At 40.3% G+C, this 26019-nt stretch overlaps 1 long non-coding RNA gene across 1 annotated transcript; it reads left to right on the forward strand.

Annotated features, from left to right (window-relative positions):
• The first annotated feature begins 332 nt into the window (after nucleotides 1–332).
• On the forward strand, nucleotides 333–24877 carry LOC118566965. The gene is made up of 3 exons (XR_004933399.1): nucleotides 333–633; nucleotides 12362–12413; nucleotides 24606–24877. It is a non-coding gene; the product is annotated as an uncharacterized LOC118566965 (long non-coding RNA).
• The last annotated feature ends 1142 nt before the right edge of the window (nucleotides 24878–26019 follow it).

Here is a 26019-nt window from a genome sequence, read left to right on the forward strand (position 1 = left end):
GGCCTCAATGGGATGGTATCAAGCCTCTCTGACCTCATGTAACCTCTCCTGTCATTGTCACCTTCTAAAAGGTCCACTCTGCTTTGTCCCCTGAGTGCCACAGCTCTCAGCGTGCACCATGCACGCTGCCATAGTTATACAATATATGGAGGGTCAAAGGCCAGCTGGACTGGAAGGGTTTCTTATACATGCTGAAGAGCTGTGTTTACAGCTGCTCACTCTAAATGCGCTTGGCTCCACTTTTTTCATTACATTAGCTGCGTGACAAGACCACCGTCTCATTTAGCAGATTATCGTCATTCCAGCTGACGGCTTCTCCAGCCACTCCATCATCTGAGCCGCATTCACCCTGTGCAGCCAAGTGGAAGGAAACTTGTTCTTCATGAGAAAACTCAAGTGCCAAATTCAGCTTGTACAGGTCAGGGATGATTGCAGTGTGTGCATTAACCTGGCACACTGGCGTGTCTAATTTGCTGCACTGGACAAAACAAAGGCTCTCATTGATATCTGAATCTCAAGTCAGCCGTGTAGTCGGTGGAGGGTCCTGCTCTCCTCAGGCCAGGCCGGATGATTTATTGCATTGCTGGAGGGACTCCACGCTATCTGATTGGCAAGACTGGGGTCCATTAAGAGGTATGTACAGTACATTTTTTAATCACCATTTACGACATCAATATTTCAATTCCTTTCAGTTCATTTCTGTAGTGCCAATCCAATCAAATCCAACTTTAATAATAAAGAGCTTTAAACAGAGAGAGACCAATGTGCTTTACGAAAAACAAAAACATAAACATTAAATTCAGTAATATTGATAAAAAACAAAATAGGAAAATAAACATAGTAAAAAATGGCATAAATCAACAAAAATCAATATCCTCTTGAGGAATAAATGCCAAGGAAAAAAGATGAGTCAAGATATTTAAAAGTACCAATTTACAACAAATGTTGTCTCAAGGCACTTTGCAAAGTTAAAAAATAAATACATGTTCATCTTTTCCAAAGTATGCTGTCTTTGAGCCTGTTACGAAGAGAAACAATGATACCTTTTTAAGATAATGTTACAAAAAGTATCTTTTAACCTTCCACTTCTCCTCTGTAAAGCTTTGGTAGAAAAATTGACAAAATATGAATTGGTGGGAAACTTATTCAAGATAAGAAATGCATGTATTGCTCCACAACGGGGAAATTTGGATGTGACAGTAGCAAAGACAGACAGATTTACACAAAATAGCTGGGTTTTATATGAAGTTAGCAATTCACCTTTAAAGCTGTTGATTGGCCATGAGGGCAGAGAGATATGCCCTGAAGAAAACATTTCTGTAACTAATTAGAGACCAGGGGTCCGTTCTTCGTACGTTGCTTAAAACATCCAAGATCAAATGAGACATCCAAGATGATTTCATCCGGCTAATCATGATCCGGCTAATTGGGTTCTTCCAACACACCTGTTGTTTACGATTAGTATGGCTGGATTGAGTTATCTGAGACAACTGCGCGTTTGTTTAAAAGGGGAAATGTATCGATAGTAGAAACAATGATCAGCAGTGCTGCTATTGGCTGTTCAGCATGGCCAAAGAACGCCCACAGTTTTTCTCCCAAGCAGAACAAGAGCTTTTAAAAGAAGGTTATGCCGAATTTGAGTCAATTAAAACGACAGGGAACACCTCAAAGTCTGCTAAAACCAGGAGAGAGGGCTGGCAAACAGCAGCAGACAAATTAAATTGTAAATACTGTCCATGATAGATGTTTCTATCACTTTCTACAGTATATATTTTTGCATTTTAATAATTTCATAAGTACTTTGTTCTTTTATGTCAGAGCCTCCAATGTCAGCCACTAGAACATGGGGAAAAAGTGAAGTACAAGAATATTCTACAAAATGATAGCCTTTAATTATTATACTGTATTTTAAAAAGCAACTTCTTCCTCTTTTTTAAAAGCCACTGTTAAATTATGTGTTTGTCTGTTTTTAACAGCCACCAATAAGAAGGCTGAAAAAAAATTGGGTTCTTTTTACTTTTACATGTTTAACCCTTTTTCTTTTTTCTTTTTCTTTTCACAAAATAACTCAAGGTGCCCTCTGTTCCCTATATTAACGGCATCTTCAACAAAAGAAAAAGTATTTTGACCTGAAAAAAAAAAACAAATTAAGAGGAGAAATTGAACTCCACAACGTGAAAAAAAGAAACATTGCAATAGAGATCGAGTTGCTTCAAAAGGACCTTCAGAGTAAATACTAATACACCATTTTACACATAGTAGTATTACTGACTTTGTATATCTCTTACTACAGGCAAAAGATGACTTGCTGACTTTTCTTTATAAATAATTGTTTAAATAAAACGACAGGAACAAAGCATTATTTGTTTCGTCTTTTATTGAACATAAAAAAAAAATGGTGTTCCACAATTCTGTCCCTTCCTCTGCCACTAGGTGGTCCAAGTGCACTGGCTAGACACAGACTTCCCTATCTCCTCCGCTACGATCTAATCCTGTTTACATGAAATAAGCCTACTCGGGAGCAGGCTCAACTTTGCGCACATGTTGCTATGACAGCAAGTCCGGGGTGAGTTTTGAAGAACCAAACGATCCAAGATCATGCCAAATCGTCAACAATGAAATCCAGCTAACTGAGTTAGCGACGTACGAAGAACGGACCCCAGCTTAAAACACGTGGCTTTAAAGGAACTATAAGATATTTACTGTAAAAATAAACCAAAATTATTCTCATTTGTGATCTGGGGTGGAAGTAACATTCCCTATAAACAGTCAGTCCTCTCCATCAACAATGTATTAGTCACATTTTTCTCCTTTCAAACTTAGAGATACGAACTAGAACTACTTTGGTTCAGAGTTTAGCCCGTGTTTACTTCCTGGTTCCTGAGCCAATCATGAGAGAGTTCCCAGCACAGAGCCAGCATTTGGTAATTTTGGCAAACAGCAGCCCCCTACTAACATGGATGCCAGTAAGAGAAGCAGACCAGAAATAGAACAGAAAACAACATCATGTACCTATACAGAGGAAGTAAAAATTCACAGCAGCAACACACCGTTTAAAAACGGCATATTAGATTGTTGTGACTGGCAGTCTGTTGTACTGATTTGAGCTGCAAGGTGTCAGTATTGCTTATAGCTCTTTTAAGTCTCCTGCTTTGTGAGTTTTTATCCATCACAACAAATGATAAGGTTTCTTTTAAATGAATAGCACAAGTAAAGTAAGTAAATCTTCTATATGATCACCTCTCACCATAAAAATCCCAAAGTGCTTTACAACAGAAGATAAAACACAGAAGACAAAATTAAACAAAGGCAGATTAAAAAAGATATGTTTTATGCTGGCCTTTAAGAGAAACCATTTATCAGCGGCAGCGTTAGCTGATTAATTCAGGTCAGAGACAGTGTATCGATGTGTGACTCCATTGAATAACTTGCATATAAGTTAATTGTAGCGAGTTTACACCAGTAGGCACTTCTAGTTGAGTAATTAATCTTTTTAAATTAAATTCTACATTTTGGGGTGTAGATTGTTTTCTTTTGAACAAAACAAACAAGCAAACAAAGATTTGGCCTCGGTCTTTGGTGCCGACAGAACCAGCCTTGACTCCACCACTGTTCCAGTCTCTTCGTCTCTCCAGACACAAACATCTGCAATTTTTCAAATCCACATTTGGATAAATTAGTAGAAAATAATTAGCACTAACGTTTAAGTCACTCACTATCACAAATCCTTAAAATATAAAAATAACTAGAAATTCATCTCTAAATGGCATTTTATCCAAAAAAATGTTTTTCTATGATACAGCTACGCATAAATGTGTTGAACAATGTGGTAATAAAAAAAGAAGATAGTTTTAAGGTGTTACAAAACATTAATTTAAACTAGCAGAAATACACTCCTGTAGTGATCTGCATTTGCATCAACAGAACCAAAGTTATTCACAAATAATATAAAATAATGCACAAAGCCTACAGGAAGACTCGATCCTCCATCTTCTACAGCTTACTGATTACAGAGCTATTTTCCCTGAAAAGATAACCACAGTTTAAAATGAGAACTGCAATGAGAGTCTTGTGCTTGAGATTCTGGTACAAATGGCAACACAACTGATTCACAAAAAGGGGGAACATAGCAAATCCCACCCAGCTTGACCCGGTCGGAGCACGACGGACCGGAACGGAACAGAAAATTTGGCTTGTTCTGTGTTTTGACCAGTGTTGTATAAAGTACTGAAATCTCGGAGTCAAGTAAAAGTATAAGTACTTCTCCAAAATATGACTTTGGTAAAAGTCCAAGTCACTGACTGAAATGTTACTTGAGTAAAAGTCTTAAAGTATCTGAAATGTCTTGTACTTAAGTATGAAAATTACTGTAAAAATAGATGTACTCAAGTAGTGTAATAAAAAGTATAAGTAAAAAGTAAAACAAAGCAAATGCAGTTTGAATGACATTTTTTAGATTTTGGTAAACTTTGAAGGTCAAATTCACTTAAAATAATATAAACAACCAAGTTCAGGAGAAATTTAGACCAAGTTTAGACAGAAAATACAACATTTTTGTAAGCTTTCAGTTTTCCTTCTTTAAGTAAGGTCAGTGCTATGCACTTTAAAATTGTACACAACCAAGTGCAGGCAAAATTTAGACCAGGGGGTGTATACTAAGAACATGGTGAAGTGATAAACCAGGTTTAGTTAAACTGCAAGAAGTGGTAAACCTGCTAATAGATACACCTGCAGGTTATCATTTAGTTGAGAAAATTAGGACTCTGCTATTAGATGCTCTACCTATACCACAAGGTTAATTTAACCTGCTTTACTACTGAACCAGCTTCATATCCTGTTAGTGGTGATGAATAAGACCAGGCAAGTTCTGACTTTGTTGCAGTCAATCAGTAGGTGGGGTCAAAACACTTAAGTGCGTGAGTCTCTCTCTTTTTGTAACAAATAACTAAACCAAACATTGAAAATGTATTGGAGTAAAAGTATGCAATTAAGTTCAGAAATATAGTGAAGTAAAAGTAAAAGTTATCAAAAAATTTTATACTCGAGAAAAGTATAAAGTACTCCAAAATATACTTAAGTACAGTAGTGAAGTATTTTTACTTTGTTACTATACAACACTGGTTTTGACGGTGGACGACGATGTCCGCTGATGGGGACGTTTGGAGTTGTCATGGAGGATGTCGAAGCGTTCTCATTAATTAAAATAACAACATAGTTGCTCCGTCGGTCGAACGTACGCGTTTGTGAACGGGAACTGCGCAAGCATGGAGGAGGTGGAATCTGGAGGTCAGCCCCAGAATGCTCCCTGGGCGCCGCACAGTGGCGACACACTGCTCCCTAAGGGGATGAGTTAAATGCAGAGAACAAATTTCATTGGAAAGTATGTGGCAGTGACAATTAAGATGATTAGTAAAATGTTAAAATAGGGGAAACAGTGAATCTCCCCACATTCTATCTTTATGAATGTGTTTTAGTTGGTTTTCTTTGCCTCAAGCTGTCATCTGATTTTCTTTATGTCCTGTGTGTGGCACCTCTCTTTAACCGAGAGGTTTATGGTCACTGTGGGTGGCCACAGTCAGTGCTGTCACAAAGGTCTAGGCCAGGGCTGCCAGTTCTGGAAGACGACATTCTAATATAGGTAACAAATCGTACCGTTCACAGGCTTGGCTGTCGAGCACACGGTGGAGCAGGCTGGGGGGCATAAAGTTGCCCTCATGGTGTGATCATATGTTGGAACAGTATTATTAAAACAGAGAATGGGATGATATGACGGCACGCGTTATACATGTGCATTTGCTGAAATGTCAAGCTCTGTCAGGCCCCCTGGCCAAAGCAGTGCACACAGAGCAGTATTATGGGAGTGGGGGCAGTTGCAGCAGGCCAGTCTGATGGCCTATAGAGTGCTCCCTATATGCACACAGAGTCATTGGACAGATGTGACCTCGCCAGCACACAGAGGCTCTTTGTGTCCGAGGGATTTAGAGTCCCCCAGGCCTCCAGACTCTAAACATTAACAGACCTGCTGCAGAAGGAGAGAAAGAGACCCTCACTCTGCTGACATGCAACATTAACTGGGGCCAACTCCCTTCATACTTAAAATAACGGGAAAGTGAGTGTGGATGCATGCTGGAACATCTGTAGCAGCTTGATGCAGGAGCATCGCACCATCCTTGGCAGATACTGATGAGTAGAGGCAGAGTATTTTGTGAAAAACTAGGTTTAGCCTTTCTTGTCAACATAGAGCACTTTTCTAAAATGCAGCAGATGTAACATGAAACACACCTTCCAAAAAGTTAAACTTTTGCCTTTTCAGTTTATTGAGTATTTTCCCAAAAGTTTTGAAGGGCATTAAAATGTTTTTTTTGGCAAAAGTGAGAGAGGCATTTGTGCTGATTTTGTTCAACAGTAGTTCTGGTCTTAGAACCCTCCCATGGAGGCCCTTTTTGCTCTGTCTCGTTCTTATTGTTGAATCATGAACTCTGCCATTAACTATAAGGCCTCCAGGGCATGAGTTGTTACTTTTAGTTCTTATATGACCTCCTAGATTACTCACTGATTTCCTCTTGTGGTAATTTTGGTAATTTGACACCTCCTGAGAAGTTTCCCCAAGTCCCTTTTTTAATAACTGTGCAAGAGCAAAACCATCTTAATTCGCTCTTCCACTCTTCTAGGGGGATCGTGTCTTAAAAAATCTCCCAAACCCACTCTGGTCTTATTTCTTTCTACTGAAGGCATTCCTCTTCTTCTCATAAACAAGAATGTGGTTCACTTCATGCAACTCTCAGCCATGTTCAAAGTTTACAGTGAGAGTAGTGGAGCTGCAATGAACGGCTAACCGCTAACCTAGCTGCTAACCTAGCCGCTAAGCTAACCAGATACATAAACAGTCTGCATGCGCAGCCAGCAAGCAGAAACTTTGAAAGAACGTGCACGAACACTGGCGTTACGTGAGCGTGTCACAATGATTGGCATGTGGGACAACCAATGGATAAAGCGATAACCCCGGAACACGAGGGACAGAGGGGAATGAGAGCAGGAATAAAACTCCAACCCATCCCTGCCCGTCGGACTGAGGGGCAGGGATGGGTTGGAGTTTTTACAGGCCTGCAGCTCCCACAGAAAATTATTTTTTAACCTCTTTTTTTTAATACGTAATGTATTTACTACTTTTAGGATGGAAGGACCATTTTACCCAGCAATACAAAAAGTGTTTCTGAACAAGATTACCAAATATATCTTTAATGCCTTTTCTTTGTGTAATATATTTGTAATATTAGTCCACAAACTATCGCCGTTGTTATTCCTCGTCGTCTATGTTTATTTACTCCGATTTACCGCTTAGTCTTGAGAGCTCTTGCAACATTTTCCAAAATGCTTATAATCCTGAGTGAAATCTGTTTGTGTGTTGTACTTGCTGTTTGACCGGACACCACGCACTGTAAAAGCAAACCTGTTAGATGTTTTAGTTGATTAGATTTTTTATTGTGTGGTGTCTCCCAGACTTTGAAATTTGTCAGACAATTTTAAAATCTTTCGGTGTTAACCATTAACTGTCAGGTACTTATGCCATGAGTCTGAACATAAACCTATCTGAATACTTGAAGCATTCTTTCCTCTCTGAAACACTGATTATTCACCGCTGCAGTCAAAGCTGCCTTTCGATTCACTGATACTCATCACTTTTGCTAATATTAATGATACATCATTTGCAGAGAGGAAATGAAACTGGTTACATTTGCATACATTAAACATTTAAATGTATGCATATAATATGTTTGCTCATTTCAGAAAACCAGGCAAGATAATATTAGGACTAAAACAGGAAATAGAAGCAGCACAGATCCACAGTAAATATTGGCCTTCTTTATCTGCCATCCCCTCAGACAGGAGGCAGTATCATTTTTCAGCAAAGAGCCCCCTGTTCTTGAGGACTAGGCCAGGCCTTGCTTTATTAAATTATCTCCCTTGCTCCGCAAATACAATTTCCTGCATAAATCACTCAAATGATCCTTTAGACTGTCAGGTCCAGGACAGCGTTTTCTATCCTATCTGCCTCAGACCAGGATATGCAAATCCTCACCACTCTGCGTTGGATTACTATTGAGATGCTTCAGCTGTGTGCATTTGGCCTTAAATCCTTTGCTTGCCCCTATATTATCCTCCGTACCTTCATAAATGTGACACCAAACATAAAGCAAAAATAAAAAAGCTGATAATCCATTGCCTAAAAAAAAAAAAGCATGGCAGTTTAACTACGGTAGAAAGACTTCAGTCTCTACCTTGTAAACGTTACAATGGGGGAGGACACAGTTTGCATATTGCATATTTTCTCCATGTGGCTCCAGGAAGAGGCAATAGTTGTCTCCAAGCTTTGACTGAATTTAATCACACTCGAAACGCGGTGAGCAGAGAAACCTTGACAAAGGGTCAGCAATATTCAAATACAGAACTGAGCGAGTTGGCCACATAGAAGTGGGCATTGTCATTCTGCCTGCAGCTACCTAGCAGGAAGTGTAATTCTGAAGGTTAAACATCTGTAATACATTGGCTGAAATGAGAGCCAGCTTAGCTTGACTTCAGGTTGATCCCAGACAGCTGTTTGGGGAGCAGCCATGTCCTGACCGCACTGGGGGTCTTGGTGGATGCCCTGAAAGGGGACCTCCAAAGTCCAAAGGGACAAAGGAATCTCCTGAACAATGTTCTTGCTGATACAATGGTCATGCACAGGCAGGAAGGGGCAAAAGAGCACTGCCTATTCTGGGCCATGAATGACCAGTGCATTCCTCTCCAGTCGCCGAGCAGTAAGCACAGTGACCAGGAGTGACAAGCCTTCACCCTGCTTTGTTGGGACGCTGTGGGCTTGACCAATACATTCCTCCATTCTTTCCTTTCTTGCTTTTTGCTTCCTTCTTCCTTTAGTTTTAAAAAAAAGAATTGCAAGTGCATTTCTGGTTTATGTTTTATCTGCATGTGCATCTCACAGTTTTACCCATCAGTGTCATTCTCCCAACACCGAGCTAGTTTTAAAAAATATTCACACCCCTTGAACTTTTCCACTTTCACTGCCGTTACAACTCCAAAGTATTTTATGTGATATAAACCTTATAGACCCATTGATGTTGGACTTATTTGTGAAATGGAGAGGTCTGTAATTTTCACCGTAGGTACATGATGAATCTGAAACAAAAATCTAGAAAACCACATTGTATGATATTCAAATATTTCATTTGCATTTGATTGCATGAAATAAGTATTTGCTCGGCTACCAGCCAGCAGGAATTCACTGTTCGTCTTTAAGAAGCCCTGCTATCCTCCTCTCTACCTGTATTAACTGCTCCTTTCATTACAGTTACAGCAGCAAGCCTTTTGAGGTATGTCTGCCAGCATCTAGACGGAGATTTCTGCTCATCCTTCTTTGCAAAATAGTTTAAATGCACTCAGACTGGATGGAGAGCATCTCTGAATATCAAATTTCTAATTGAACTGCAAAAAAAATTGGATTCAGATCTGGACTTTGACTGGGCCATTTTAACACATGAATAAGTACTGATTCAAACCATTCTATTGTAGTTCCGGCTGCGTGTTTAGGATCTTGCCAGCCCACCCAAATCTACCGTGGGCTTCTATATTTGAAGTTGAGCTATGCTATGTCTGTGATGAGATGATAGATCTGAAAGAGCTCTGCGGGATGTTCAAGCTTGAGGTATTGTTTTATAACCTAACCCTGCTGGGACTGAACCAGAACTTTCTCTCTGACCTTTTCTGGTGTGTCCCCGGGATCTCCTGAAATCTGCCATGCACTGCATGGTTTAAAATCATTATGAGTTACCCTGAAGCTTGTTCTTTTCAAGCTTCCATGTCTGTGTCAATCCCTTATTTGCCAAATCTGCAAAGTTTCAAGGTGTGTGAATACTTTCTGCACTATGTTGTGCATATAACCACAAGCAGCCTGGTGAGGCACAGATACATAAATACGTCCAGGAGCCAGGTCACCGTGTGGCATTACTGACACACAGTTGGAGCATATTTATCCTCCATACAAGCTACACATCAGCTGTTTGACAAGTGAAGCGGCTGAATATAACATATGGAACACTTTCCAGGGTTCATGTCGAGGACAGGGAGTCATGAGCTTCATTCCCCACTCACACAGTTTCTGGTTCTCATTCACAAACACAGCAGGCATGCCTGGTCCGATCAGATACTCGCAGCATTCCAAACGCCATAAATGTTGGCTAAAATCACCCCTCTGTGATTACCTTTGCCCAGCTGCACTGAAATGTAGAGAGTCACAAGAAATTTAGAGTCAGGGTGATAGGATGGCCGCATTGTTGAGTTTAAGTAGTGAAGGAAAGAAGTTGGAGGTATATGGCTTGGTTGTTTTCTCATTGGCATGCAGCTGTTATGAGGGAAAAAAAAACAAAATACAATGACAGGGAAAAAACAAAGACAGTTATAGAGCTTGGTCTGTGTGAATAGCTTGGACTGCCTAATTGATGGGGTAAAGTCGGTGATAAAGCCCACTGAGCTCCAACACCGGCGCATCCACACCTGTGACAGCGGTGCAAGAGTGGCAGGGCTCATTAAAAACTTGACTCAGATCTTCAGCGGGATCCCTGTTGAGTCGCTTTAAAGAAACGCGCCGACTGGAATGATAGCTAGCAAATACAGTAGAAGGAGAAAATTGGACTTGAAAAGAAATGTGTGTCTCTTCATTTTTTAAACCCTTCATCTTAATAACCTGCCTTCCTTTGTACTCCCAGACAAAATGGCTTCTCTAGTTGTACACGGTCCCTTTGAAGGTGAGCTCTGATAGGCACCCACAGATGTCTTCTTCCTAATTTGATGCCGGAGCACTGCCGTATCTCCCTTATGTGTTTGTTGCCTCCTTTTGAAGCAGGGATACTTTCATTTGAGCTAAAGTAAACTCCATACATTTTTCATGTTCTTGTCCAAAAGACAAGGACTGCATTTTCCGTCGTCAAAAGGATAATTTGAAGTGTATTCTGTGAACTGAATTCTGGAGCTGCTATCTTAACACAGTCTCAAGGCAGTTAGAGACAGTCACAAAACATGATTTATTGATTCGTACTCTTGCTAAGCTAACAGCTTTTTTTTCTCCGTTTATACAATCTTTAAACATTTTTGCAAAACAGTTGTGACAGGAGTGTTTAGTAAGTGTGTATACTATACTCATAAAGCTAAACATTTTATTTGCACATATCGGTATGTCTTTCGAGGTTCATTAAAGACGTAATGAATATCTTTGATTAAAACGTTAAACTGAGACTTATAATTGCTTGTATTTTACTAGGATTGTGTGTGAAACTCTAAAATAGTGCATGATAGCGATATGGAACAACATAAAATGTGATTTTCAAATGTTTTACAAACCTTATCTTAAAAAAGGGGCAGTCATTTGTACTCAGCCTATCATAGTCAGCACCTTGCAGAAATGTAGTCTTTACTACATAAAAAGGCCAAATTATTTTTAACTTAAAATATAATTATGGTTTCCACAGAGCTTTCAATGAATATAAATACATTTAGGTACTACTGGCAAGTTACATAATTCTTATTGCATTAGTTATGAATGATCGTCCCTTGATTTTGTCAGAAAACACTGAAGCATTCATGCAGAAAATTTCTACCGAGCATTGCTTTGCTGAAAGGGTGGAACCTCACCAAAACTTCAGTCTTGTCTACTTTTAATGTTTCAACACAACCAATTAGTATAAGTTGTAAGAAAGATTCACTATAATTTCATGAAAGAAAATAAGCAAACTGAAGATCTAAGGCTTGTATATTTATCTGAAAACAAAAACAAACAAAACATTTATGATGAGATTGAGACTGATATGCAATGTCTGCTTAGTGTAGTTTTGAATTAATTTGGATTAAATGTGTTTTACAACGTGCTTTAGAACACGGCCTCCTGTTGGACTCGTTCATATTAATTAATCAATAAACAAATGCTTCACACTATCATCTTGCTTTTTTCCCCTGGTTGACGTTATGATGACTTTGAATTATCTTAAATACATGTTACACTTGCCTTGGCCACCAATGTCTGTATATCAAACTAATATGCACTTTTAAGGGTCCATATGGACAGGAGATGCTGTACAGCAGATTGTTGATTCAGAGAAAGTGTCACGGCCCATAAAACAGAAGAGCTTTGGGTTGGAACCAAAGTGTCTGGGCTGTTTACACCATCTGATCTCCCAAACAAAATGACTAGTTTCATTTCTATTAACATGAAGGAATTGTATGTTTGTCCAGAATTTGTTAAGTAAATGCAAATGTTTCAATCCCATTGTTGGCCTCACAAACAAATAACATTTTAATGTCATCCATACAGCAAGGAACCGAAAATCACACCACCTATAGATGGAGCCCAAGGGCAGCACCGTGTGAGTTTTGACCCAAGAATTATCTTAATTTGAGATATATGAAATGATTTCTCAGGCCATTAAACAGCACTTGGTGCATACGGACGCTCAGTGCAGGCTGCCCTCAAAAACTCACCTATGTAACTTGAAAGGTGCAGATCCAGCACTGAATGGGTCATGTGACCTAGAGTGTCGCTTTACGGCAGTTTTAGCTTCCCTTAAACACGAGAGCTAACCTTACATGTTTCTACTTTTCTCATATTTGATTCAAAGTTGGTCATGGCCGTGGTTATAATTGCAAAATACAGTATTTCACAAACTGGCATGTGAGCTCTGCTCTCTCTCCTCTGTTGAAGTTCCTGCAGCCTTTCAGATGACAGAGCCTGTTGTCTGCCTTGTCTTTCTGCCACGGCTCCTGGAGCTCCCCCTCCCTCTCCCTCTCCCTCTCCCCGCTGGCTCTGCCTCATCCTCATCCTCTCCCTCTCTGTTTCAGTGGTAGACTCTGAGTATAATCTAGATGGGTGAATGTGTCCTTGTCTTTACAAGTGACTCCATGACTTCTCAATCTGCTGCTCCAAACTGGTCTGCTATCAGATTCCAAAACACGGAGACTGTTTGATCTTGCTACAGTGCAGTGCTGCCTGTGGCCTTCAGCAGCGCTAAACCTGAAAGTTACAGGTCTAGTGCTGCAACTGAAATGGATGTAAACCAGTACAGTGTATTTACAGGCTGTTAAGGCTTTGACAAGAGGACACAATTCAATCCCACAAGCACCTGTTCATAACTGTGAACAGTTCATAAAAAAAATGATATAAAAATACAGCAATTTCCTCCAGGCCATTGAGAAGTTTGAAATGTGCTATACAAATAAACTTGCATTGCCTTGCCTTACATGTCTGTTGGCTATGATAAAATAATGGTCATGTGAACTTTGCCAGATTCACCACAACAATAATAGATTTCTGTCATGTCTCTGCTTAAATAGCGTGACAAATATCTGCTTGTTTGCATATTATCATATTCGATATCATGAGAACGTGTGTGTGTCAGCCAGTTGAGGATGTTCAGAGGTTGAAGCCCTCGTTTCCTGCCAGCTCAGGTTCTCGCCGTGACCTTTGTTGCTGCATGCATCAGCCCTCTCTCTACACACTATGTTGACATTCTCCCACTGGAAACGAGACCTTTAGTGCCATAACCGAAATCTCTTGTGGTTCTTAAGTCTAATAAAGTAAAAAAAAAAAAAAAAAAAAAAAAAAAAAAGCAGGAAAGCTAGGTGGTAGTTCTGATTCTCACTCTGTGGGTTGTTCTGACTGCTCTGTTTGATGCCTGTTGCCTTCATCTCTGCTGTCTGTCTCAGCCATGTCACTGCTGGTACTGCCGCAGGCATCCTCACTGCTGTGCTGGCAGAAGAGGCAGCAGCACAAAAAAGGCTTATATTTTTGAAACACTTTGATGCACCTGCTTTGAGGGACATTTTTATTCTCCAGGATTTGGTCATAATGCTCTATCCTTAGCTGTTTAACAACCTGTGTTCAAGCCTAATTTATGACGTTTGGCAGTTTGTGTTGGGCTGATTGACAGTAGCACACAGAAGGGGGCAGGGACCAACCTAAATGCTTGAGTGATTGGTTGACCACAACCACCATTCCCTGGCTGAGGTGCCATCTCACCTCCAGCCTACTGGGGATAGGTTTTAGACAAGTTTTTCCTACCTGTGACAGCCTTTGATTGTATGTTCTCCATGTTTTGCCCTTTCCAGAAAGCTGTGGGTGGAGCTCAGCCCTAGTCAGAGACGCAGTACACCTGGGCAGGCTGTGCTCAGCAGGTTAGAAATTAGACCAGCAGGATGCTGTCTCGCTCGTTCTTCCCCAGCTGGCACATCTTAGGCCTGACATCCATTTGGTCAAAACGCTGTGGGCCTGTACTGACATGCAGATATACTCGAATATTTTATCCTCTTTGTTTGATAAAAGCTGCGAAAAAAAAATAAGCTCTTGAGACATATTTTGGGCAGTGTTTTGCCTAAAGATTCCAATTATTCACAAAATTGTAGGGAGCTAATATTTATCAAAATACAAAGTTTAGATTTAGTGTCACCCTTTTTGGTTAGAATTAGGGATCAACAGCTGTGCTGCAAAAAGCTACACATGTTTGTGACTTTATTGCTGCAAACTTCTATGGTTTTGAAGGGATTTCATCAAAGACCAACAAAAAGTGTCAAACTAGTAGTTGAAGAAAAATGAAACACGGTCTTCAAAATCTTTTTACAAAGAAAAACCTGAGAAATGTGGCATGCATTTAAATCCTTTAAAATAATTTATAGCACACCTTTGTCTCCCATCTCAAGTCTTTTGGAATTCTCTCTACCATAATCTAAAGACTAATTTAATCAGATTTTGCCAATTAATGAGTGCAACCAATTGCCTTCAGAAGTTGCCTGATGATTGCTAATGACTGAATAGAGTCCACCTGTGTGTGAAATCTAATCTCAGTACAAATACAGCTGCTCTGTGGTGGCTTCAGAGGTCGGTTAAGAGAATATTGAGGAGCAAACGGCATTATGAAGTCCAAGAAACACAGCAGACAGGTCAGGGATACAGTTGTGGAGAAGTTTAAAGCAGCTTTGAACATCTCTTGGAACGCCGATCAATCTGTCATCTGAGATGGAAAGAGTACAACATAAATTTTAACCCACCAAGACGAGGCCGTCCACCTAACCCTACAGGCCCAACAAGGAGAGCTCTGATCAGAGATGCAGCCAAGAGGACCATGGTGACTCTGGATGAACTGCAGAAATCCACTGCTCAGGTGGGGGAATCTGTCCACAGGGCAACTATTAGTTGTGCTTCTGCACAAATGTGCTCTTTATAGAAGAGTGGCGAGAAGAAAGCATTGTTGAAGGAAAACCATCAGAGGTGCCGTTGTTTTTTGGCAGAAGCCGTGTTGGGGACACAGCAAACATGTGGAAGAAGGTGCTTTGGTCAGATGAAACCAGAATCTAACTTTTTGGCCAAAACGCAAAACGCTATGTGTGACGGAGAACAAACATCACTCTGAACACACCATCCCCACTGTCAGACATGGTGGTGGCAGCATCATGCTGTGGGGGTGCTTCTCTTCAGCAGTGACAGGGAAGATGATGGGAAGATGGATGGAGCCAAATACAGGGTGCTCCTGAATTTGATCAGAGCAGACCTTTGGTGTCCTGAAGACCTTTTTCACTCTGGGGTGGCATCAGCCACCTTCTATGGCGCCGTTTGTTGGAGCAGCAGCTGCAGGTGGTGGGAGACAGAAGGACTCTAGCATAAATAACATCACTGATGGATAATGTCTCCTGTTTCACGAATGAAGAGAGCTGGACAACTCCTTCAGTATCAGGTGCCACATCCTAGACGCACAAATGAGCGTTATCACAGATCCTTCCATCCAGCAGCTGTTAAACCAGGTCACCAACATGGGAACCAGGTGTGCCCCCAAGCCTATTCAAAATAAAGCTCAACCCTTCACTGAGCTGCATCTAAAATGTTTTATTTAGTTGCTCTTACTTTTTAATTATACTCTTACTTACATAAATTTAAAATAATATATGCATTAAAAACATGTTTATATTTCATAAAATTATGATGAGTTCTCACTCTTCTAGTTCAAAGGTCAGCACAGGTAGTCCTTCGTGTGACACAGTAGCAGTGAAATAGCTCTCAGCTTCTAAAAGGTTGGTGATCCCTGGGTTAGATTTTAGAACCATCACTGCTCACAACAAACTAAATAACTATTCACATCCCTGTTGGTTTTTCTACAGGGTTTTTATCATTTATTGTAAATACTCTTTTTTATGCACAATTATAGATGCATGTGTTGTATATTTCTATAAATCCCCTTGCAAAGTTACTATGAATTTATTGAAATTAGTATATTTGTCCTTGATTTGAGCAGGATAATAAGTTTATCTGCCAATGGAATGAGTATTTTGAACCCTAAAATAAGATAATTAGATATACTGCACTTGAAATAAGATGACAGAGATTTAAGTGTAAAAATCTTATGAAATTGGCAGATCATTTAAACTTGTTTGCTCAGATCAAGGACTAAAAACACTCATTTCAAGAAGATTTTACTTACTTTTATTTCCCTTTTTGTAGTGTAATAACTGTATAGTGTTATTTTTTCATGGTGGATGTAAATGTGCATTTACTGTTAAGTCTCTTATTCTCATTATTTTTTTGTTTTATTTTTCTTTTGTCCCTTTGTGTGTATGCACTTGCTTCTTTTAGACTTTCACTTTACTGCCATTACAGCTGAATTTCCCCACTGTGGGACGATAAAGGATTCTTCTGCTGTATTTGATTGATTCTGATCTAAATAAAATGAAAAAATAATCCTTCATGTATCATAAAAACTACAACATGTGTGACACTGAAACTTGTGCTTTTAGAGATTACTCAGAAGGGCCTGAAAGGCAGTGGATGGTATGGTATATGAGAAGTGAAATGCAATCCAGTACACCTTATGGATCCTATGATGAGAAATTTTCAAATAGATTATGACGCCAAACATAATTCATGTGATAAAAAGAGGGAAGTATTGCATATATATAGAGCAGATTATTGGACTGAAGGTACATACCTGCAGGCCATGAATATTTGAACTACCTCGAGAAAGAGATAATAAGCACCAACTTAATGGTTTATGAATCTAATCTGATTTATGGTTATTAACCATGGGAGAATTATGGTGGTGCTGTACTGATAGACAGGGGGTATTTCAGGATAGGGTGCATGTGATTGAAATGGTTTTAGCAGGAAAACTACACTGACAAGAGAAGAAAAATGGTTGGTGCTGTGTACACTAAATCCTAAAAGAAAACCCAGCAGAAAAAAAAAATACGTTGTGTTTATTTCTTAATATCATTTTATTTATAATAAAAAAAAAATTCTCCAGCTTAGAAGTAGCTTCAAGCCAATCATCCATTCTGATGTGTATTTTCTGTTATGGATGCTAGAAATATAAAAGGCGAGAAGGAGAGGGGAAAAAAAAGGGGGTGGGGGTTCTAAGGGGGGCAACGCCATACCCATCCTGCTCACGCCTCCAAGCAACCGCATCCCCTTGTCGACGCCCCCCACCCACCACCACCACCACCACTCAGCACCACCCTTAAAGAAGAAGCATCAATAAAAGAACCGTGGAGCAGACCGGAGAAGGCATGAGCAGATTTTCAACGGGATTTCAGGAGAAGGCATAAAGGGGGGTAGAAATCTTTTCTTTTGTCTGCCGTTCAAATGGGCCTGATGAGCCTGGAGCTGCGGGCTGCGCTTGTCATAGAGGTCCTGATCTCTTGTGAGAATTGATCTCCATCATTTCAGGGGGAGCTGTAAAGACACAGAAAATATCGCTGCCTGGGAGACAAAGATAAGGGCCAAATGAACTAAGACCAACTTACGGGCTGAAAGAGAGAAAAAAAATAAAACAAAACTAAATGCGATAAAATAAAATGTAACAACAGAAATGGCCAGGAGGAGGTTTCTTAGAGGGAGGGGGGGCGAGAACAGAAAGAAAGCAAATAATGTGAAGTTGTCTCACTCATTCTCAAATTCGTGATTAGTTTTCAAAGAGTAGTAAGCCGCGTCCTGTTGTGACGTCTTCCCTCTGCCCGGGCATTTCATCTGATTATGAGTACTTTGCAATCTGCGACAGCATGATTGATGCTCCACTTTCATGAGGGGAATTTTAACAGCACCTCTTCAGCGCTCAATGCGCACCCAATTATGCGTCTGAGCTGGTAACCTTGAATTTATGTCACCATGGCAACAAAACCCCCGGTCATGCATTATGGATTATCATTGAAATTCTACACCCCTACCTAACATAATGAGAGCCCAGGACTTAATCAAATCAGCCCATTCTGTGTGACACAAAGTGAAGAAGGAGCTCTCATTGTATTGGGGCTGAGGCTGAGAGAAGCCAGCCAGGCAGGGAAGCGGGCGGGCGGGCGGGCGGTTGGGCGGGTGGCAGACTGCGCGGTGATGGCCCCAGCAGCTGCAGGGCTAGCAGCCTGATAGATGGCTCCCATATACATCAGTGAGCATATAGACAGATGGCCCTCAATGCCTGGAATTTCCAACCCAGGAAGCAGCTGTTCGGCCTAACCTCTGCTGTCCGTCTCACCTTGTTGTCATGGAACATTGAGCAGGGAAGGAGAATGTGGATGGTGTCGTGGAGCGTGGTGGAGCCGTGTGGGGCGGCGGGGTTGGACGAGGAGAAAGGCTTTCAGCGCAGTCAGGAGGAGGCTTTACTGAATTTACATTAGGTGGCACAATCTCAGCCGGAGTCCCTGCTCACTAATTCATTTCCTTCACAGCTTTTGGACGGCGCTGGAGCCTTGTTTTTTCTGGCATAAACAAAGGAGGAAACCTTGAATTATTTAACTCCTCTCCGACTCTTCCTCTGTTTATTAGACGGATGACATAATTGTTGTAAATCACCACACAAGATTAATGCAATCTATTCTTCACCTCCGCCATTGCTTCTACCCCCTTCGCTGCTGCGGTCCCAGCCTGAGCTGTTGTGTAAAATATTGATTGTTCTGGTAGTTTTCTCTCAATGTATGTAAGCATTTTTATTAGCTAGCAGGCACACTAACAGAGCACCTTTCCTTTCTCATTCTCTAAAAAAACTTTTAATAGCTCAGCAGATTTTTTTTTCTGCCCTCATCTGTTTCCTTGCATCATCCCTGCGGAGCACTAGGAAGCCCCTGTGATTTCAGCGGGGAAACAATGGAGCTGGCGTACATGAAATAAAGAAATGTTTTAGTTTTTGACTTGTGATTAAAAACAAAAACAACATGAAAAACACCCGGTCCGCTGTTTTAAAGAAAACGGACTCTAAATCTTACAACTTTAGCCTTTTTCAGTTGTGTTTGCGCTTGTTGATAATTTCCATGTCTAAGATTGACATTTTGGATTAGTGATGCCGATTTGACCGATAGGTGTGCATCAGCAATCCCATTTCTTTAAATAACTTTGTCACCAGAATATTTTATATGTATGGGCTTTGCAGTAGTTGTGTAAAACCTGGCAGCAGTGAATGGAAGCAGCTGAGATCCACACTTGTCTCACTGCAATCAGTTTGTCTTTTATTTGGGGAGTGTTAAAACTTCGCTGTACGTATATTATCCGGAGAACCCCGTCTGTCACACGTTTCAACCTTTCAAAGTCTGTCTAAAGTTAGTTTTCTTAAAACTTATAAGAGTCAATTTAATCAAACGCCACGCATGTGGTTTTTGAAACAGAGGTGAAATCCTAGCAGTCAGTCTCTCCTTCATTTGACTCAGACACTTGGAAAAATGTCATAGTGTAACATCTAATTAATAATAGCAGGTTAATATGTACGACCAATGTTTAAGAGGAATATGCATTTATGTTTTTATTGCTAGACCTTTACCTGAGAAGATGTCCCAATGGCCTCCAGGCCTCCATGGTCTGGCTGCTGAGTTATCAGCCATGCTTGTTGCAGGAACTCTGTTGTATCTGCGTCCCTCGTTCTCTGTTTGAAACAAAGATTACGTCGTTTATTGTGGGGCAAAAAGTATTTTGTAAGAAACCGAGTGACGAGAAGTCTGCCGTCTTTGCCTGTTTTACTTTTTTTACCCTTTTGCTGCATGACAGGTAAGACTGATGGTGAGCATGCTCACTCCGTCACACATCTATTTAATAAATCCATGATAAAAAGGCATTTTTTAAATTATGAAAACGATCTGTTTCTACTTTACAGCAACAGTTAGTTGTGCTCTGCCGTTCCAGATAACACCTTTTCTCTACTTTAGAAAGGTGTGCCCCCAGAATCAGAAAGGTGATTTATATGTTTAAGAAACACTACAGGGCCAAATATGATCTATTTATGCTTTAATCTTTAATACTTTATGCCTGGCTGGTGAAACTGGGCCGAACTTGGTTGTAGATTTCTGGTTTCTCTGTCTTTAAATTCACTCATTCATTATTTAACGTATTGAAAGGAGCAATAAGTAAGATATTTACTGTAAAATCAACCTAAATAATTGCCATTTGTCACCTAGGATGGAAGTAACATTCCCTATAAACAATCAATCCTCTCCATTAACAATGTCTTAGTCACGTTTTTCTCCTTTCAAACCAAGAGGTACGGTCCAGAACTACTTCGGTGGAATGCCTAGCCCATGTTTACTTCCTGGTTCCTAGGGTCTCCAAAAACAGAGCATTTGTTATTTTATGACCAAAGTATTTGCTCAACAATTTACTGAATCGTCTCCACTCGCCATCTTGAATTTAATTGCAAAATATCCTTGTCTCTTTTGGCTTAGTAACCTGCGTGGCACTTGTGTGTGTGTGTGTGTGTGGGGGGGGGGGGGGGGGGGTGCAATGATACTCTGTAAATAACCAATTCAGATGTTCTTTTTTGTAACTTTCTGATTTTTACTACAGTAATCTGACGGAAACAGTTAAGCTAATTGGCATAATTTCTAAAATACTTTCCCCTCCATTACCTAAGTTATAAAATTGCAATTTTCCACTGTTATTGAAGGATTTGAAGATCTTTTCTCAAGCTTAAAACTGCAGATCTCCAATGTGTTACATGCACCAGAGTAAAAACATTAACATTTAGAACCACTTAATTTTAACCAAAGCCTTCAGCATTTTATGAAGGAATAAAATCCAAATTTAAAGTAACAGCATTCATTAAAGTCGAATGCAAATCCAGAACTTCATTCACAAGCAAGGTTCACTGCAGCAGTCTAATGTATCTGTGTATTTTCAATAAACATAACAAGGTAATAAATGTCATTTTCCCTGAGTGCATCACAAGTCAAGGTGTCATCCAAAATGTATTTGTGATGTGCTTGATGAAGCCTGCTCATCCCCCTGTAATGACACCTCAGCCTCTCTCATGTGTTATGCATCACATCTTGTTACCATCTTCGTCTGAGCGCGGCTGTCATCGTGTTCCTTCCCAGGTTCCTCCGGAAGCGTTGCATCGGCTAAGGGATACATGACAGAGTGGGTGGGGGGCGGCGTTATTGGATGCCTCTTCAGCTACTCAGACTCCAGAAGATGTCATTCTCATCTATATTTGCTGAGGCCACCTTTTCCTCCTTGCCAGACTATCTCATTACAAAGCAGAAAGGTGACAGAGGAATCAGTGAGGGGCTGTAGGTGTGAGTGCAGGTATTTATCAGACTATATTTCTGATGCTATTTTATTTTCAGATTGTATCTCGTGTGTTATGCCTGTTAGGTTAATAGAAAATACCTCTGTATTATTGTTTTACCAAATGTAATATGTATCAAATCGTACCGTCACACATATGTGGAGCATAAAGATCCTCCTCGCCTATTTTTCACTAAACTATAGCGCTAAATCTGTGCAGTTTGATAGTTTTTCTTTAGAGCTATAAACTTATGAAACCAAACAAAAATGGGTAGTTTTTCAAACGGACTTTTATATTTCAAGCGCTAAATTTGGGAATCCATCACATCATTTTAAACCTTTGTAAGCAACAATACTATTTCTTTTCTTTTCCATAATGAAGGAAATCAGGATGTCACAGGAAAACGATGCTCCAGCATCTCCTTACAGACATGACAATCCAGAATCTGCATAAATCGTATTATATGGAATACAGCCTGCAATGGTGAAGACTGTCTCCCTGCACAATAATGTTAAAGTGAAGCTTGAACTACTTTCAGATTAATTTGCTTAATAATTGTCTGCCCGCTTGGGGCAGTCGTGTCGCACTGGAATCTCATTCTCAGATTTTTACGCCATGGCCAAAGCACCCCTTCCTGATGAAGCACAACACTTTTAACTCCACACCTTTGATCCCAATAAACATGCCCTGTTCATAATAAGAAAACATCAAACGTGACTGTGGGGTAGCCCAATTAAGGCCAATGATATGCGTGTGTAACACATCATACAATGCACAGTGGAAAAGCACAGAAGACTCTATTCTTATCCAAGCAATTATCAGTAAAATCAGAATGCAAATTAGAAGAAGACATAACAACTTTTAGGTGCTATGCATATAATATGCATTTTGTTTCAAATTAATTAGACACCATGTTTTAAAAAAATGGACGAATAAAGAATAAAACGCATTATGTAAGTGAATGAATGAAGGTGAACTGCTTAATTTGTGGCGAAAAAAGAATATTGACTGGAGACACTGTATTTCTCAGTATCTCCAGGTAAGACCCTTTGTTAGTTAGTTGTTTATTTTACCTCTTGGCTCTTTCACAGGGATTTTTAAATCTTCCCAATGAATTGTGGCCGTGCTTCTTGTAACGTCAGCATAATTAGCTGTCATTCATTAGATTTTAACAAAAAAAAAAGGCAAAATCTGAAAGGTTTCGCCATGTTTAAGCGGTTGTAGTCCTGTATAAAAGACATAAATCAACCCTTCTATGTTAAGGGAAGATAAGAATAGAGTCTCTATCATGAGAACCCAGATGATCTCAACACTGTGGATCTGTGGATACATCACAGGCAACTTTGATCATGCTTCTGGGCTGCTGAGGCCCAAAGAGTCCTACAGAGGCCTTTCAGAACAGCTCTCTTATTTGGTTGAGGGTCCTTCAGTTATGGGCCTATAGAGCCTCTGCAGATCAATGTCTCCCTCTTGTCTCCCCCCCCCCCCCCCCAACCCTCAAGTGTCAGCCTCATGCTTACAATGTTGCATTTCTGTCTAATATCATATGGCATTTCATGGTCTTAGAGTGAGAAAAAAGAAAAAAATAAGTCTTCTAAGGAAAATAAATCACAATTTCTTTTAGTAGTGGGCTGATTTTTATTGACATAATCCTCCTGCTGCAGAAAGGTGTGTGGAAGGCAGAACAAACCAATTGATCATAACAAGCATTGTCTTCGACCTTGGTGTTATTTTTGACCAAGACATGCTAAATCCCATATTAAACAGGTTTTCAGGGTTTCCTTTTTTTACCTTCAGGATATTGCCAATAATTAGAAATATTTTGTCCAGGAGTGATGCTGAAAAACTAGTCCATGCATTTGTTACTTCAAATGCAGTTCAAAGTCTTCAGTTCTGATGAAAATCAACAAGAGGGATCATATTTCTCCAATTTTACCTTCCCTTCATTGGCTTCCTGTTAAATCAAGAATAGAATTCAAAATTGTCCTTCTCACATATAAAACCCTTAATAATTAAGCTCCATCATACATCAGAGCTCTGATTAATTCAATTCAATTCAATTTTATTTATATAGCGCCAATTCATGAAACATGTCATCTCAAGGCTCTTTCCAAAGTCAAATTCATTCAGATCCTCCAGGTTGGTGAGAAAGTTTCCTCTCTAAGGAAACCCAGCAGGTTGCATCAAGTCTCTCCAAGCAGCATTCACTCCTCCTGAAAGAGCGTAGAGCCACAGTGGACAGTCGTCTGCATTGTTGATGGCTTTGCAGCAATCCCTCATACTGAGCATGCATGAAGCGACAGTGGAGAGGAAAACTTTCCTTTAACAGGGAAGAGAACCTCCAGCAGAACCAGAACCAGGCTGAGTGTGAACGCTCATCTGCCTCCACCCACTGGGGCTTAGAGAAGACAGAGCAGAGACACAGAAAGCACAGAAGCTCACATTGACCCAGGAGTACTTTCTATGTTAGATGGTAATAGAGGATGATCTGCCTCCCCGGATGATGTCACAGCTAACAGAACACCAGACCAGGTGTACCTTCTATGAAGAAAAAAAGAGAGAGAACAAAAAGTTAAAAGCTGAAATAACAACAAACAATGCAGATTGGAGAACAGTAGGAGAACTCAGCAGAGTGAGAGAAATAGACCCTGATGTCCTCCAGCAGCCTAAGCCTATAGCAGCATAACTACAGGGGTAGCTCAGGGTAACATGAGCCACTCTAACTATAAGCTTTGTCAAAAAGGAAAGTTTTAAGATTAGTCTTAAAAGTAGACGGGGTGTCTGCCTCACGGACCAAAACTGGGAGTTGGTTCTACAGGAGAGGAGCCTGTTAGCTAAAGGATCTGCCTCCCATTCTACTTTTAGAGACTCTAGGAACCACCAGCAGACCTGCAGTCTGAGAGCGAAGTGCTGCTGGAGGACATCAGGGTCTATTTTTCTCACTCTGCTGAGTTTACCTACTGTTCTCCAATTTGCATTATCTGTTGTTATTTGACCTTTTAACTTTTTGTTCTCTGTCATTTTTTTTCTTCATAGTGGGTTCAACCCCGGCAGACAACATCAATGTTGGACAATGTCTCCCACCCCAATGCAAGAAGCTGCTGCAGAGCTGGAGAGCCCCTTCAGAGACAGACTGCTGCACCTTAACTGCACGAAGGAGCTTTATCCCTGCTGTTAATTGTTTTTTTTCATTCACACAATTATACATGTGCATTTTGTACACTTTCAAATCACCCTACTCTGTTGAGAATTTCCTTTAATCTGAGTATGCCATTTCATTAACTACAATATTTTCCTTCTGTTGTAAACCTTTCCCCTTACATGCTGCATGCACACCTGAATTTCCCCACTGTGGAACAATAAAGATTTATTCTGTTAATTTCTACTCAATTCATGTAGTTTGGGCCCTGTTGAACTAGACATTGCTTTAATGGGGTGATTGCTGGGTACCCGTTCAGAAGCAGGGGAGGGGTGTGTTAAACTCTAACTCTGGTGTTTCCTGGTCTGGATCCTGGATTGTCACAGTTCTGGATGACTAATGAGTTTATCCAGAGGCCTATTAAGAAGAGCTGCTTTTTCAACATTGTCATGGATCCTGTCTCTCCACATCAGACCATGCTTTATCCCGTTTGTGTATTGCTTTGCCATAAAACTCATTGTTCAACATGAATATAAATGGTCAATTTTACTTATCTATGTTACTATTAAAATGATTCTATAAAGTCCAGAGTAGTTTCATAATGGATGGGATCAAAAGGTTTTTATGCAACCTCTTTTTCTATATGTGATGGCATTTCTAAGAAACTCTATCAGAATCAATGTACTCATGCATTTTTTTTCTTCTATATTGTATTTGATGTATGTAGTCTGACACAAAATTGTAGTGAATGCTCAAGGGATGTTTACCCCATTTAGATTTTATAGAACTTGGTGTCTCCATTGATTAATGTGTGCCTAACGTACGTTTTCATTAGAAGAGGCGCCGTATGTGTGTGCCTGTGTGGGTTTCTGTGAGCTTGTGTCAGAACAGGGTGGTCGCTGGTGATGTTTTTAGGGTGGTGTGATTGAAACCTCAATACCTGCATGTGGAGGTAATGACCCTGAAGACAAGTGGTGGCAAGCCTGAAATTTCATGCATTGGGAGAGCACCAGGGCACGGATGGAGCTGGCTCGCTCATTTGTTATCATTAATCTTTATGTTTATGGCAGCAGATATGTTATTAGAAGGTGTGTCCAGAGTATTTCACTTTGATTGGCCTGCCTTCTTTGAGATATTGATTAGATCCGTTGGAAAGTGCAAGGCGAGAGGCCAAAGTGACCGGAACCTTGTCTCTCTGGACGTTTCCGAAGATGAGAGTTCTCGCTCATTCTCATTGAAACAGTACTGGAGGTATCTGAGAATTTGTACAAGTCATAGCCAAGCACCAACTGGCCCACTCCCAGCTTCTGG

This window comes from Fundulus heteroclitus, chromosome 19 (assembly GCF_011125445.2).
Source record: "Fundulus heteroclitus isolate FHET01 chromosome 19, MU-UCD_Fhet_4.1, whole genome shotgun sequence".
Classification (NCBI taxonomy): Eukaryota; Metazoa; Chordata; class Actinopteri; order Cyprinodontiformes; family Fundulidae; genus Fundulus; species Fundulus heteroclitus.